The sequence below is a fragment of the Macrobrachium rosenbergii genome, chromosome 18 (genome assembly GCF_040412425.1).
Source record: "Macrobrachium rosenbergii isolate ZJJX-2024 chromosome 18, ASM4041242v1, whole genome shotgun sequence".
Lineage (NCBI taxonomy): Eukaryota > Metazoa > Arthropoda > Malacostraca > Decapoda > Palaemonidae > Macrobrachium > Macrobrachium rosenbergii.
The window spans coordinates 22,449,234-22,464,835 of NC_089758.1; the positions used below are offsets into that span (position 1 = coordinate 22,449,234).

Consider the following 15,602-nt stretch of genomic DNA (forward strand, 5'->3'; position numbering starts at 1 on the left):
TGTGTGTGTGTGTGTGTGTGTGTGTGTGTGTGTATGTGTGTGTGTTTATTTGCTGGCTTGCCACGAAGATAAGAAAACGAAAAAACAGTTATAAATCTAAATATGATACCATGTAAAAGTTCTGTTTTATGATTCCTTTATATATATCAATATATTATATATATTCATAAATATACATATATATACATATACATATATATAACCCAGTCACTAAAAATAAAGTGTTTCAATTTCGCCCTTCCAACAGGAAACTCCTTTGTTATGAAGTTCATACATCACCATGACCAAGGTTACTACCTCAAGAATTCACAGAAACTTTATTTACACATTCTTGTCGGCTTATCAATCATGTGAGCTCACGCCTACATACGATACACCTACAGTAAACGCAGTCAGCTTACGGCAGCTAATAATCTCTTATTCTATGTTTTTGTCTCTATTAGTTTTCTGTAAAAAAAAAAAAACAATTGTGCCGGCTTTGTCTGTTCGTCCGCACTTTGTTCTGTCCGCCCGCAGATCTTACAAACTACTGAGGCTAGAAGGCTGCAAATTGGTATGTTGATCATCCACCTTCCAATCATCAAACAAACCAAATTGCAGCCCTCTAGCCACAGTAGTTTTTATTTTATTTAAGGTTAAAGTTAGTCATAATCGTGCTTCTGGAAACGAAGTAGGATATGCTACTACCGGGCCGTGGTTAAATTTTCATGGGCCGCGGCTCATACAGCATTATACCGGGACCACCGAAAGATATATCTATTTTCTGGCAACAATATAGACTAAGCCACTAGCTGGCCTATCTCGTTACCAGATGCACGATTATGGCTAATTTTAACCTTAAATAAAATATAAAAAAACTACTGAGACTAGAGGGCTGCAATTCAGTATGTTTAATGATTGGAGGATGGATGATCAACACACCAATTTACAGCCCTCTAGTCTCAGTAGTTTTTAAGATCTGAGGGCGGACAGAAAGAGTTCGGACAGAAAAAAGTGCGGCACAATAGTTTTCTTTTCAGAAAACTAAAAATACAAAATGAAATCTTTAAAAAAATTCTGATTTCATTTCTGACATTCAGGCGAGAAAACATTATGCGTATATGTTACCTCTTGTGTGCATGACGCCAAGCGAAAGTTATACAATACTGTGCGCAGTATTACGAGGTCACATTACACAAACTTGAACAAAGAATTAATGGCCTATAATGATTCCAATACCGCAATTGATTAGTCATTTATCCTAGGAAGAGAAAGAAAGAAGAAAAGGAAGTAATTTCACGAAAATAAGAGAGAGAGAGAGAGAGAGAGAGAGAGAGAGAGAGGAGAGAGAGAGACCTTCTGACCTTCATCACGCAAGCCCCGTGGATCTGCAATCAATCTCTCTCTCTCTCTCTCTCTCTCTCTCTCTCTCTCTCTCTCTCTCTCTGCTTCTGAGTGTTTAGAGGCTCTCCATCCAAATATTTCTCACTGTGTGTGTGTGTGTGTACGCGTGTGTTTGTGTGCGTCTATAACTATAACTGTATGTGCGTGTATCCATCTGTTGACATGCTGGTGACCATGCGGACAGAGAGAGATATATTACACCCACACACACACATACACACACACACACACATATATATGTATACTTGTGTGTAATATATATATGTATATATACATACATACGTGTTTGTGTGATATGATAATCACAAGATTATCACGACCGTTCATGATCATCATCTCTTTAAAACGCTAAATGAAATGGGTTCCGTTAATATCACAAAGTGAGTAAGAATCTTGGGGGGGACCATCCCTAAGAGTGAATTTCGGCTAAAAGGCTGATAACTGATTATCTTCTGATAAGAGTTATCTAGCTCTCGGCTCCACTGTGAGAGCCTGAGACCTCTACTGGCCACCGAAAGAAATATAAGTTTCGTGACCGTCATAGCCAATTCCGACAATGTCCCCCCCCCCAACCCCCTCCACCAAAAAAAAAAAAAACGGAAAGTCGTTTTAATCTTATATGAAGGACCGAGGAGATATTTTCCTGCCGTGTGAATTAGTTGCACTAATCAATCTGAGACTAATTATTATTATTATTATTATTATTATTATTATTATTATTATTATTATTATTATTCATTCATGGAACGAGCCCACCACAGGGGACATAGACTTGAAATTCAAGCTTCCAAAGAATATGGTGTTCATTCGAGAGAAGTAACAGAAGGTAAAGTGATATACAGAAGGAGGAGATCAGTTATTAAAAGAAGAGATAAGTTAACAAATTAATAAATGGATAAATAAAAATGTAAGTAAATTATTAACAGATCATTGGTATGATTATAATAAAATCCACAATACTTTTGATTTAATAAAAGCGGCTTTTCTTTAGGAATTATCAAAGTAAGAACAAAGTCCTTTTTTCGCATTATTGTCTGAATTTGAATAATTTCCCACCCTGCTGTGAAGACAAATTGAAAAAAAAATTAAAAGAAATATGGAAATAACATCTAAAAACACACCTAGATATAAATAATTCGGTAGAAGAAGAAGAAGAAGAAGAAGAAGAAGAAGAAGAAGAAGAAGAAGAAGAAGAAGAAGGAGGAGGAGGATTAGGAAGAAGAAGAAGAATTAGGAAGAGAAAAAGAAAAAGAAGAAGAAAATAATAAAAATACCAAAAAACAACAGACCAATGCAAATGTGAGAAACGAGATGCTCGCCAATTATCTAAAAGTCGCAACTTGTAACTTCCCGAATGGATAGAAGTTGGGCGCCATTTTAACCCTTCCTACTTATTAGACACCAAAGTTGGCGCGTGTCTCTCACCTTCGGGTGCCATTGGCAAGTACCGCAATTACCGCATTTCACAGGTAACAAACGTCGCCTTGGAAGGATTAGGATTGCGTGACTTTCTTTTATTACTTTCTTCGAATGCAGTTGTTTCGTGTCCATTTTCTTTGGGTCCGTTAAGTGATCCGTTGTGTCGAATGTCCCCGGAATCTTGGGTGCATTAACCGACATGACACGAATCTAATTACGAATTAGCCTGTCGACTGTTTAATATTGCGTCGAATGTCCCCGGAATCTTGGGTACATTAACCGACATGATACGAATCTAATTACGAATTAGCCTGTCGACTGTTTAATATTGCGTCGAATGTCCCCGGAATCTGGGGTACATTAACACGAACGTAAAATTAATATATTTACTAATCAGCCTGTCGACAGTTTAATGTTGTGTCGAATGTTCCCGGAATCTTGGGTACATTAATCGACAGTTTAATATATGTGTCGAATGTCCCCGGAATCTTGGGTACATTAACCGACGTGACATGAATATAATTACTAATTATACTGTCGATTGTTTAATATTGTTTCGAATGTCCCCGGAATCTTGGGTACATTAACCGACGTGACATGAATATAATTACTAATTATACTGTCGATTGTTTAATATTGTTTCGAATGTCCCCGGAATCTTGAGTACATTAATCGACAATTTAATATATGTGTCGAATGTCCCGGGAATCTTGGGTACATTAACCGACTTGACATGAATATAATTACTAATTATACTGTCGGCGTTTAATATTGTGTCAGATGTCCCCAGAATCTTGGGTACATTAATCGACGTGGCAGTATATGTGTCGAATGTCCCAGGAATCTTGGGTACATTAACCGATGTGACACGAATCTAACTGCGAATTAGCTCGTCGACTGTTTAATACTGTGTCGAATATCTCGGGACTCTTGGTTAATTAACACGAACGTAAAATGAGTATATTTACTAATTAGCCTGTCGACAGTTTAATATTGTGTTGAATATCCCCGGAATCTTGGGTACATTAACCCATGTGACACGAATCTAATTATTAATTAGCCTGTCGACCATTTAATATTGTGTCGAATGTTCCCAGAATCTTGGGTACATTAACTGACGTGACATGAATATAATTACTAATTATCCTGTCGACTGTTTAATATTGTGTCGAATGTCTCCGGAATCTTGGGTACATTAACCGACGCGGCATGAATCTAATTACTAATTAGCCTGTCGACAGTTTACTATTGTGTCGAATGTCCCCAGAATCGTGGGTATACTGTAGTAGCCCACGTGACACGAATATAATTACTAATTAGTTTGTCGAGTTTAATATAAGTGTTATAATGAAGCTTAATAACAAATAAAGGTTGGCAAAAACATTCTTTTCAGATTTTCCTTTCACATTACGCCAGGTAATGAAAAGATACGTTTAAATAATAAAAGGAAATGAATAACTCATTTTCTTAGGTTTCTTTCTATATGGTCTGGTTATTCTACATTAATATATTCCTCTGAAAACTAACTGCTATACTTCTTGAATGATTTCGATGATAAACTTATTGAAAATCACAATTTAATTATGCTATTTGGAGGTTACGAATTATATATAAAAGATTATTAGTACCGTCTATTTCCTTCCATCTATCTACTCACCAACGTAGATTTTTGGGGTATTAACCCGGTACGTATCCAACTTTGTCAAAGTCCAGGGTCAACTCATGCTAAGTTAAGTATAAGGCCGCCCGAAGATATCGTTTATTAATATAAAATAATTTGTAGACCACACAGTATAGAAATGGATGCATGTAATGCTTTGATCCCAGAGGGGCTAGTACTAAACACGGCGTCCCAAGGAGCTTCCGCCATGTTTAGTACTAGCACCTCGAAGTAGGAGAATACCGGGTTAATGCCGATTTTAGGTCGATGTTTCAATACGCATAGCTAACTCGTGATCGGCTGAGATCAGTGTTTCTGTTATTGCAGGCTTACTGTGATAAAGATGCACGCTATTTCTACAGTAACACATCTGAATGCTTATATATTATATGTATCCTACAAAGAACCCTCACACCTTCTTATATATTCCATAAACATACCGATTTATATCGATAATATAACAAAACAAGCACAATCACAACAGTATAAGCCTACCCTTCGCTTGTCAGTGCATCGTGTTCTATATGCTGTAGCACAGGGTGCTACTTTGGCTTATCTATACGCGTCGCCTCCGAGGTGCTAGTACTAAACATGGCAGAAGCTATGGGATGCCGTGTTTAGTACTAGTCCCTCGGGGATCAAAGTATTATACACACCCATTTCTATTATTGCGTGGTCGACAAATTATATTAATATACGATATCTTGATCCCCGAGGGGTTAGTGCTAAACACGGCGTCCCATTGAGCGTCCGCCATGTTTAGTATTAGCACCTCGGAGGTGACGCGTAGATAACAAGCCAAAGTAGCACTCTGTTTCTTCAGTAACACTTCTGAATACTTATTGTATATATACAAAGAACCATCACACCTTCTTATACTGTATATACGAGTATACCATAAACATGCCGATTTATATCGATAGTATAACAACACAAGCACAATAGTATAAGCCTATCTTTCGTTTGCTTATGTACCGTGTTCTATATAGCAAAGTCCCTTGACGACAGGGTTTACGCTAATGACAGTACTTGAAAGTATTTACCCGTCACGAAACGCCGCATTAAGGAATTAAAATCGAGAAGGGGTTCAGGCGATCGAAGAACAAGCTGGTGGGGAAGAATGCTAAGATTAAGAACTACGAACTACATTCGTAGCAAAACACCATTCGAAATTATGTGAAGAAGATGCTCTAATAACATAGGAATAGAATAGAATAGAATAGAATATAAAATTTAGGCCAATGGCCAGGCTCTGGGACCTATGAGGCCATTCAGCGCTGAAACGGAAATTGACAGTAAAAAGCACTATGAAGCAATTGCTAAGAGACGGTGGAAAGTCGGATGGAAGAAAGAGAATATGGACGGAGGTACAGACAAAAGGAATGAAAGGGGTTGCAGCTTGGGGCAGAAGGGACTCAGCAAAGAGTAATGCCTACAGTGCACCGCATGAGGTGCACTGACGTCACTACCCTTACACAGGGCCAATAACATGGGGAAATCATTCAAACCAAACTCCTGAAATTACTGTACACTTAACAGAAAGTCAGTGATATGTATGACGTCATACATGAGTCGTATTGATAACGTTGGAATATGGATGAACTCGCTACCCTTCGGTTTGCTCACATTTTTTTGGATACGCTTACCACAGTAACCCTTGACTCTTAATGGAAAATAAATGAAGAAGCTTTTCCTTCCCCAGTGGGATTCGAACCCACGCTCGGTAGAAGCTGATAGGCTTCAGTGATCTTGGATATAACTGAATGGGTTAAATACATCTTGAGTAGCGTCAAATAAAAACAGCCATAGGACTATGAAGAATCCAAAGATTCTTCAGAGTCAATGTAAACATAAAACAAATACTGCCAAGAGAAAGACAACATCTAGCCTCGAATATCTAATAAATTATAAAAAAAAAAAAACAATCTGATAAGGGGCGAAATATGATCTAGAAGGAAGCGTGTAGATTTCTCTTCTAATATTAAAAGGAGTTCCCAGGGTCTCCATCGGGTAAAACTCTGTGTTGACTAACCATACAAAAACCAATATCAGTAACATAAGAGCAATATAAATCGAAAAATTCTTATTCACTTCAATTCCGAACAATATAGATACCAAACGCCAAACACGTATTTATTCTCAGCTTGAAAGTGAATAAAAAAATAACTTATTTCCTAGACTTATGCCTATTCTCTGTTTAAGGCGCTCTGAAGTTTTAGCAAATTTTTTAGATCTTAATTTTAAAAAAAAAGTTCAATAATAAATCTATAAATCCTCTTAATGGCTTTAGAGCGAACTTTCTCAATGTATTGTACTGGAAGACTTTCGGCGTACTGAACACTTGTTTCTTTGTAGGAGTCTACGCTGTAAACCTGACAAGTTAATAAAGAAAATGGGATATCAAGTTCTAAATAGGGTAAACTACGTTAGATTCGAGGGCCTGGTCGACCCCGTTATAGATTTTTTACGAAATATTTGATTATTCATGTGTGTGTATATGTGTGTATATATATATATATATATATATATATATATATATATATATATATATATATATATATATATATATATATATATATATGTGTGTGTGTGTGTGTGTGTGTGTATGTATACGTGAATAATGAAATATTTCGTAAAAATTTCTATAACAGTCGACCAAGGCCCTCAAATCTAACGTAGTTTACCGAGAGAGAGAGAGAGAGAGAGAGAGAGAGAGAGAGAGAGAGAGAGAGAGAGAGAGAGAGAGAGAGAGAGAGAGAGAGAAGCAGTTTTCTAAACTGACTGGAAGTTCGCACACAAGTGACGTAAACAGATGGCAAACAAAGGAAGATTATACGCTTTTAAAATCTGTAATAATTTTTCCCTTGCGCGCGACACTGGCTGAACGTACTTCATGGATAATAACACCTTAACATGAAGTTTATTTGCCCGGAAACCTTTTTTTAACATAAATGTTCTTCACCAGAAAACCTTTTGTCCTCTGTCATGCAGTTATGTAACAATTAAAGAGACTGAGTGGAAGTAAATGCTTATTATTACCCCCAGCTTCAATATAGCATGGTAGGACACTACTACTTGGAATAATAATAATAATAATAATAATAATAATAATAATAATAATAATAATAATAATAATAATAATAATAATAATAATAATAAAGTTATACAGCAGCTACACGCTGATGATGAGAAGATATTAAGACGAATGGAGACGACCATATAAATTGAATGCCGTAGGAACAGCCATTATTTTCAATGTTACTGCCCTTAAAGAAAGTCTCCTCCCTAATAATAATAATAATAATAATAATAATAATAATAATAATAATAATAATAGTGCAATAAAAATAAACTGGAATTAATAATAATAATAATAAGTATACCCTAGTTTAACCAGACCACTGAGCTGATTAACAGCTCTCCTAGGGCTGGTCCGAAGGATTAGATTTATTTTACGTGGCTAAGAACCAATTGGTTACCTAGCAACGGGACCTACAGCTTATTGTGGAATCCGAACCACATTATGACGAGAAATGAATTTCTATCACCAGAAATAAATTCCTCATTGGCCGGTCGGGGAGTCGAACGCTGGGCCAACAGCGTGCCAGCCGAGAGCTCTACCCACCCCTCCAACGAAGAACTATACTAATAATAATAATAAATTGGAACTGAAATATAAAATTTAGGCCAAAGGCCAAGCGTTAAGACCTATGAGGTCATTCAGCACTGAAAGAGAAATTCACAGTAAAAAGATTTTAAAGGTGTAACAGGAGGAAAACCTCGCAGTTGCACTAAGAAACAAGTGTTGGGAGAGGGTGGAAAGTAAGATGGAGGAAACAGAATATGAACGGAGGTACAGTTAAAGGAATGAAAGGAGTTGCAGCTAGGGGCCGAAGGTAAGCTGCAAAGAACCTGAAATAATGCCTACAGTGCACCACGTGCGGTGCACTGATGGGCAACGTAAATAAATTTCTACGTCACATCAAGACTTTCAAGTGAAAGACAGTAAAATTGTATCCACATATATTTTTGTGTGTAACAACGGTAGTTTACTAATTATACATTCCACGTTTAAATCTGTCGTCGTCCAGCCCAGGGGCCAACTTCTCTTGCCAACGGCCCTTATCAAAGTACGCAAAATGAGGGTCCCTAGATCTGAGATTCTGAACTGTGCAATTGGTACTTCAGAAGTTCAAACGAAGATGCAATGCATTACCACCCTAAGACAGTTCAAATTTTATTCTAATATTTTACTTTACATTTTTATTTATTTGTTAATTTGTTAATTTCTCTGTTTTTCCAATAACTGATCTCTTTCTGCATTTCCCCCCCTTTACCTTCTGTAACTTTTTTCGAATGAACACCATATTCTTTGAAAGCTTGAATTTCAAGTCAGTGGCCCCTACATGTGGTGGGCTTGTTCCATATGAATAGGGTTCATAATAATAATAATAATAATAATAATAATAATAATAATAATAATAATAATAATAATAATAATAATAATAATAATAATAATAATAATAATAATAATAATAATAATAATAATAATAATAATAATAATAATAATAATAACAATAATAATAATGTTTCTAGGACTGGGTGGGCCCGTTGTCTCGATTCCTATCTAATATTGTGACACAAACCTAGTGCTCTTGGTACCCTTTATCAATGAAATTCAGCCGTTAACTTCTTTTATTCTTCCCTGATTTGTACATCAACTCTTGATCTCTTAAGCATATCCAAAATAGGGATCCTGTACCTTAGGTTCAGTGCTCCCATGCAACAGTTATTATCCCATTTTTCTTCGTCTTCTCCCAATTAATTGTTTCCGCGTTTTGATTGTCAAAATTAACCTGAACGCTCCAATGACCATCAGCACTTTGATGCTCAAGTTGCGTCAAGCTTGTGTGTGTGTGTGTGTGTGTGTGTGTGTATATATATATATATATATATATATATATATATATATATATATATATGTATGTATGTATCTATATATATATAAATACTAAATATATACATAAATATATACATATATATATATATAATATATAGAGAGAGAGAGAGAGAGAGAGAGAGAGAGAGAGAGAGAGAGAGAGAGAGAGAGAGAGAGTGCTTCCTTCATGGAGGCTACGAAAATTGACTTATATATTCTGTTTGTCCTCGTTCTGTTGGACTCTCAATACCTAATCACGAGACAGGGGGAGAGGGGGAGGAGGGAGGAGGAGGAGGAGAAAGGAGAGGAGGAAGAAGAAGAAGAAGAAGAAGAAGCCTCGGCAACGTGAGTGCAATGGTCGCAAACATTATCTTTATTTCATGGTCAACGGACGGTTTTTAACGATTAGCGAGTGGTTAGTATAGCTTGCGGGTCAACCGGTTATATCGACTGTAACCGTCGTCGTGCGGGCTGGGGAGACCACGTCGTCGTGCGGGCTGGGGAGACCACGTCGTCGTGCGGGCTGGGGAGACCATTTCACCCTGCTGGCTCAGTCTGGTGACATCTTCCCCATATTCCTGACTTGAAGATGGAAGGAAAATAGAGCCAATTTCATGACTTGAAATTAATCAAAACTAGAAATAAAGCAACATTAATATGCAGTACCCCATAGGTGCACTGTATTGAATATAGGATTTAGGCCAAAGGCCAGGCGGTTGGGTCTATGAGGTCATTCAGCGCTGAAACGGAAATTGACAGTAAAAGGGTTTGAAAGGTGTAACAGGAGGAAAACCTCGCAGTTGCGCTATGGACAGTAAGATGGAAGAAAGAGAATATGAAGGAGGTACAGTAAAAGGAGCGAAAGGATTTGTAGCTAGGGGCCGAAGGCACGCTGCAAAGAACCCTAAGTAATGCCTACAGTGCACTGCATGAGGTGCACTGACGGCACTACCCCTCTAAGGGGGCGGTGCACTGTAGACATTCTTTGTAGCGTCACTTCGACAGTTTCCCTTTCAGCACTGAATGACCTCGCAGGTCCCAGCTCTTGGACTTCGGCCTAAATTTTATATTCCAACCAATATCCAGTGAATGTACTGTATTCCTCACGTTGCGGGAGTGAGGAACAGTGTCTCTGAGGATGCTGTTCAATCAGAACTTCACAATTGCAAACGAAGAAGCAATGCATTACTGCCCTATAACAGTTCACCTGGTGTATTGATAATATATTTATATCTTTGTCCATTTATTTATTAATTTGTCTTCCATTCTTTTCTAATAACTGATCTCTTCTCTCTATATTTTCAATTAGGCCTATTTTCTGTAACTTCTTCATAATGAACGCCACATTCTTTGGAAGCTTGAACTTCAAGTCAGTGGCCCCTGTGGGATTGTTCCATATATGAATAGGGGTTTATAATAATAATAATAATTCCGGGTTGAATACGAATCGTACAGCATCTCTAAAGATGTGCTTTATAATTAAAAGGGATGGGCATATTGAATGATTGATTTATGGCTACTGAACCTGGCGTCACAATATCTATGTGCATATTACCTTACTGACCTTGGCAAGAAATAATCTTTACTTTCTTTAGATAACATTCACCCTTTCTCTTGTACCCATTTTCCTTTTGAACTGAATATAGAATTTAGGCCAAAGGCCAAGCACTGGGACCTATGAGGTCATTCAGCGCTGAAATGGAAACTGAAAGTAAAAGGTTTGAAAGGTGTAACAGGAGGAAAACCTCGCAGCTGCACTCTGAATCAATTGTTAGGAGAGAGTGGAGAGTAAGATGGAAGAAAATGAATATGAAAGGAGGTACAACAAAAGGAACGAAAGGTGTTACAGCTAGGGGCCGAAGGCACGCTGCAAAGAACCTTAAGTTATGCCTACAGTGCACCACAAGAGGTGCACTGGCGGCACTAACCCCCTACGGTGATATTTATTCTTATCCGAAGTTGTAATCGTTCGTCTCCGGTAAGAAATTTTTCGTGTAAGGAATATAATCATTTCGAGGCCTGCTGAAAATCAGTTAAATCTGCTTTCTGTTTTCCCACGAATATGTTTAGCTAGCGATTAATATATATATATATATATATATATATATATATATATATATATATATATATATATATATATATATATATATATATATTATATATATACATATATATATATATATATATATATATATATAAATACGTATATATTACTTTTCCTCTTGAAATATAATGTTGAAGTTTTTTCTGTCGTTTCAATAACCTTAAGTTACTATGTGCAATAAATCTTTATGTAAATAAAATTACCAAGAGTAACGAAAGCATTTATTTGCTCTACAAACGAAACTAAGAAGAAGAAGAAGAAGAAGAAGAAGAAGAAGAAGAAGAAGAAGAAGAAGAAGAAGAAGAAGAAGAAGAAGAAGGAGGAGGAGGAGAGGAAGGAGGTAACAGGAGAACTTGTGTTTATTCTTATCAACAAACGAGAGGTTGTCATGCCCCAATCAGGAAGAGAGGAAGCCATTAGATGCCCGTGGCATTTCCTTTAGACTTACCGCCACGTGTTCTAGGGAAGTAAATCTATATGTTCTCCTTCCTTGGAAGGTTCTAGGTAAGTGGAGTGATTGGGCAGTAAATATAAATAATCGTATTATACATACATATATACATATATATATGTATGTATATATGTATACGTATATTTATATATATATGTATGTGTGTGTATGTATATATATATATATAATATATATATATATATATATATATAATATACACACATACATATATATATATATATATATATATATATATATATATATATATATATATATATATATATATATATTCATATATATAAGACGTTTACCCTCACAGTGGATGGCACAAAACGAAAACACAACCCAACTGTCACTACCATATTCATACTTCAACTACTGAATCGTGGCTGAACCAACCGTGTATACAACTGCTTCGTATACACCTACACAGGTGTACGAAATACTCCTAGATACACGTGTGTATAAATACTCCTAGATACACGCGCGTATAAATACACATACGTTAATCGGAAAACGCCCACGAGCAAGGGCAACGATCAAGAGAAAAGAAAAAAGAAAAAAGATAAAAACAGACCGGTAGTTTGCGTGAATCGGGTACGCCAACGGATGTAATGGTTCTCGCGGTAAAAAAAAAAAAAAAAATAATAACGGGAAAAAAGTACATGACGGATGTAATCACTCTCGCGTAGAACGCAAAAAAAAAAGTGTGTTCCAACTTCGCGTATATCTGCGTTCAGATTGGTGATTCGGACAAAAAAAAAATTAGAATAAAATTTCAAAAATTGTTATAAAATTCGTCTAACTGAAACAAAATGTAGTCTCAAGAACTCAACATGAAATTTTTTATGCTATTTTTGTTTATATTTACTGAGCTGGGCCGTGAACTAGCACGGGCTCTTGCTTATTGGGTGCCCTGCGTCTGTCACACAATAATAATAATAATAATAATAATAATAATGATAATGATAAATTCTTGAAACAATGATTTATTAAAATTACTTATCAGCTCGTACCAGTAATTATCTGTTTTTTTTTTTAAGTCGCAAATTATTAATTTACTGACCCTCTTATGCGCTTTCTCTAAACTCTGTAAACAAATGATTAAATAAACAAATAAATAAATTAATTAATCAATTGATTAATAAGCTTATCATCAAATACATTTTCCTGACGGGTCGGTAAACTCTTAATGAGTTAGGCAACTGAATACGAGATATCTACTTCCTTCGCCTGATGAACCCGGTATTTTTTCTTTGCTTATCTGACGTTATCTGACATCGCAACTGATAAGCTCGTAGATGTGGGTCGATTTGCTAGCAGCTCTCCCTCCTCTGCCCGAGATTAATCTAACCAAGACCCAATTGCAAACAAGTGAAAAATAGGCCGAAGTTTCTTCGGCGCAATCGAGTTTTCTGTACATCATATAATCAAGTCCACCGAAAATAGATCTATCTTTCGGTGGTCTCGGTATAATGCTTTATGACCCGCGGGCCATGAAACTTCGACCGCGGCTCGATGGTGGCCTGGCCTATATCGTCGCCAGACGCACGATCCATGGCTAACCTTAACCTTAAATAAAATAAAAACTACAGAGGCTAGAGGGCTGCAATTTGTTATGTTTGATGATTGGAGGGTGGATGATCAATATACCAATTTGCAGCCCCCTAGCCTCAGTAGTTTTTAAGATCTGAGGGCGGACAGAAAAAGTGCGGACGGACAGACACAGCCGGCACAATAGTTTTCTTTTCAGAAAACTAAAAATGTGTAATTAGTGATTCTTGCAAGTTTGTATATTCCTGTTTGCGTGATTTGTGATTTTGTCAGTTTTCTGTCAAAGAAAACTATTGAGATGGCTATTTGTCTGTCCGTCTGCACTTTTTCTGACTGCCCTCAGATCTTAAAAACTATTGAGGCTAAAGAGCTGCAAATTGGTATGTTGATCATCCGCCCTCCAATCATCAAACGTACCAAATTGCAGCCCCCTAGCCTCAGCAGTATTTGTTTTAAGGTTAAGGTTAGCCATGGATCTTGTGTCTGGCAGCGCTTTCCGGAGGCGTCGCTGACACACCTTCATTGACCGCATCTGGGGAGCAACTGGGCGCTGCCTGATCGTAGCTGAGAGTGTCATACAGCATTATACGCTGTACAGAAAACTCGATTGCGCCGAAAAAACTTCGGGGCATCGGCGTATTTTTTACTTCTTTCTTTTATCAATGGGATGCAGTACCATATGCCCTTATAAACTGTATATATACAATATATATATATATATATATATATATATACATATATATGTATACATACATACACATATATATATATATATATATATATATATTATATATATATATATATATATAATATATATATATATATATATATATATATATATATATATATATATATATAGCTTTCTAAACCCTTCCCACAACCTTCGAGGTGTATAAAGCAGCAAACCCACTCTATATGAAAGTGGTTTTGGGTTGGAATCCCTGCCGTGGACAGAGCGATTTGGGCCAGTTCCTTGAAAAAATATTTACAGCGCAGTCTATTGACCTTAGTATTGAATAATGTACCTGATAGTCAGACGACTCAAGTGGGTTGAAGATATGGGAGGCGAAAAAAAAAGTAGAGCAGAATCAAGCACTCAGCTCTTCGTTAAAATGTACAGTCATAATTACCATAAATACGAAACAGGAAGGCCTCGAAGAGGTAAGCTTCACCTCACAGGACGAACCCTTCATCCGGCTAGGATGAGAAAAATCTAGGCCTACGTTCGAATCCCTTTGCCTACCCAATAACTTAAATATAAACCCATAAGATTAGAAGAATAATTCGTGCAATAAGATCGTGAGTATATATTGTTAATATTATCGTTACCATTAGGCCTACTTCCTCTGCCAGCAAAATTGGGATGAGTAATCTTTTCACTCATGTCTTCGTTGTACACTTCTGCCCGTTGGTGTTTTAGCGAAGTTTCTCGAAAAAGGATGGATAGATTCACGAATAATGGTAAAAACCCTGATGAAAGGTCTCACTCATTATGGAAAAGGTGTTATCAATATTATTATTACAAGCAGCCACAGTATAAAATTTAATTTTGGTACGGCCACGTGACCCGTTTCGACTTCAGATCTTTCAACTTCAGATCTTACAAATGAGACATTTTTCTTCTGATAAAAGTGAATTGTGCCATTACTCACGGCGAATTTGCATTCAAGAAGTTCACATTTAATATAAAATGCTCACCAAAGTTTGGCGTTTGCAGCATTATACACAAAGTTGAAGAGAGAGAGAGAGAGAGAGAGAGAGAGAGAGAGAGAGAGAGAGAGAGAGAGAGAGAGATAATTTAAAATCTCCAAAATAAAAACAAAGAAATAACATCCGGTTGTAACGAAGAAGAATCATAAGAAAACGTTGGTTCACTAGGATCACGACAGGAAGGCCGGTTCCTGGTAGTAAGTCTATTACTAAGTTTAACACTACGTGACTGGTACTTAAGTGCATGGTAGTACTAGAAATACCATGCACTGAAAGGCAAGTGTTCTCTGCATCGACGCTTTTCGTGTCTATATTTAAGCTTTTTGTGGTTTTTTTTATTTATTTTTGTTCCAGTATCTTGTACACTGCTTTAGTTTTGTAT

The 15,602-nt window shown here is 36.7% G+C and overlaps 1 protein-coding gene across 1 annotated transcript in view; it reads right to left on the reverse strand.

The window, feature by feature from the left end:
• LOC136848191 (XK-related protein 4-like) overlaps window positions 1-15,602 on the reverse strand; it is an 82,357-nt gene that overhangs the window by 65,554 nt on the left and 1,201 nt on the right. The window lies entirely within an intron of this gene.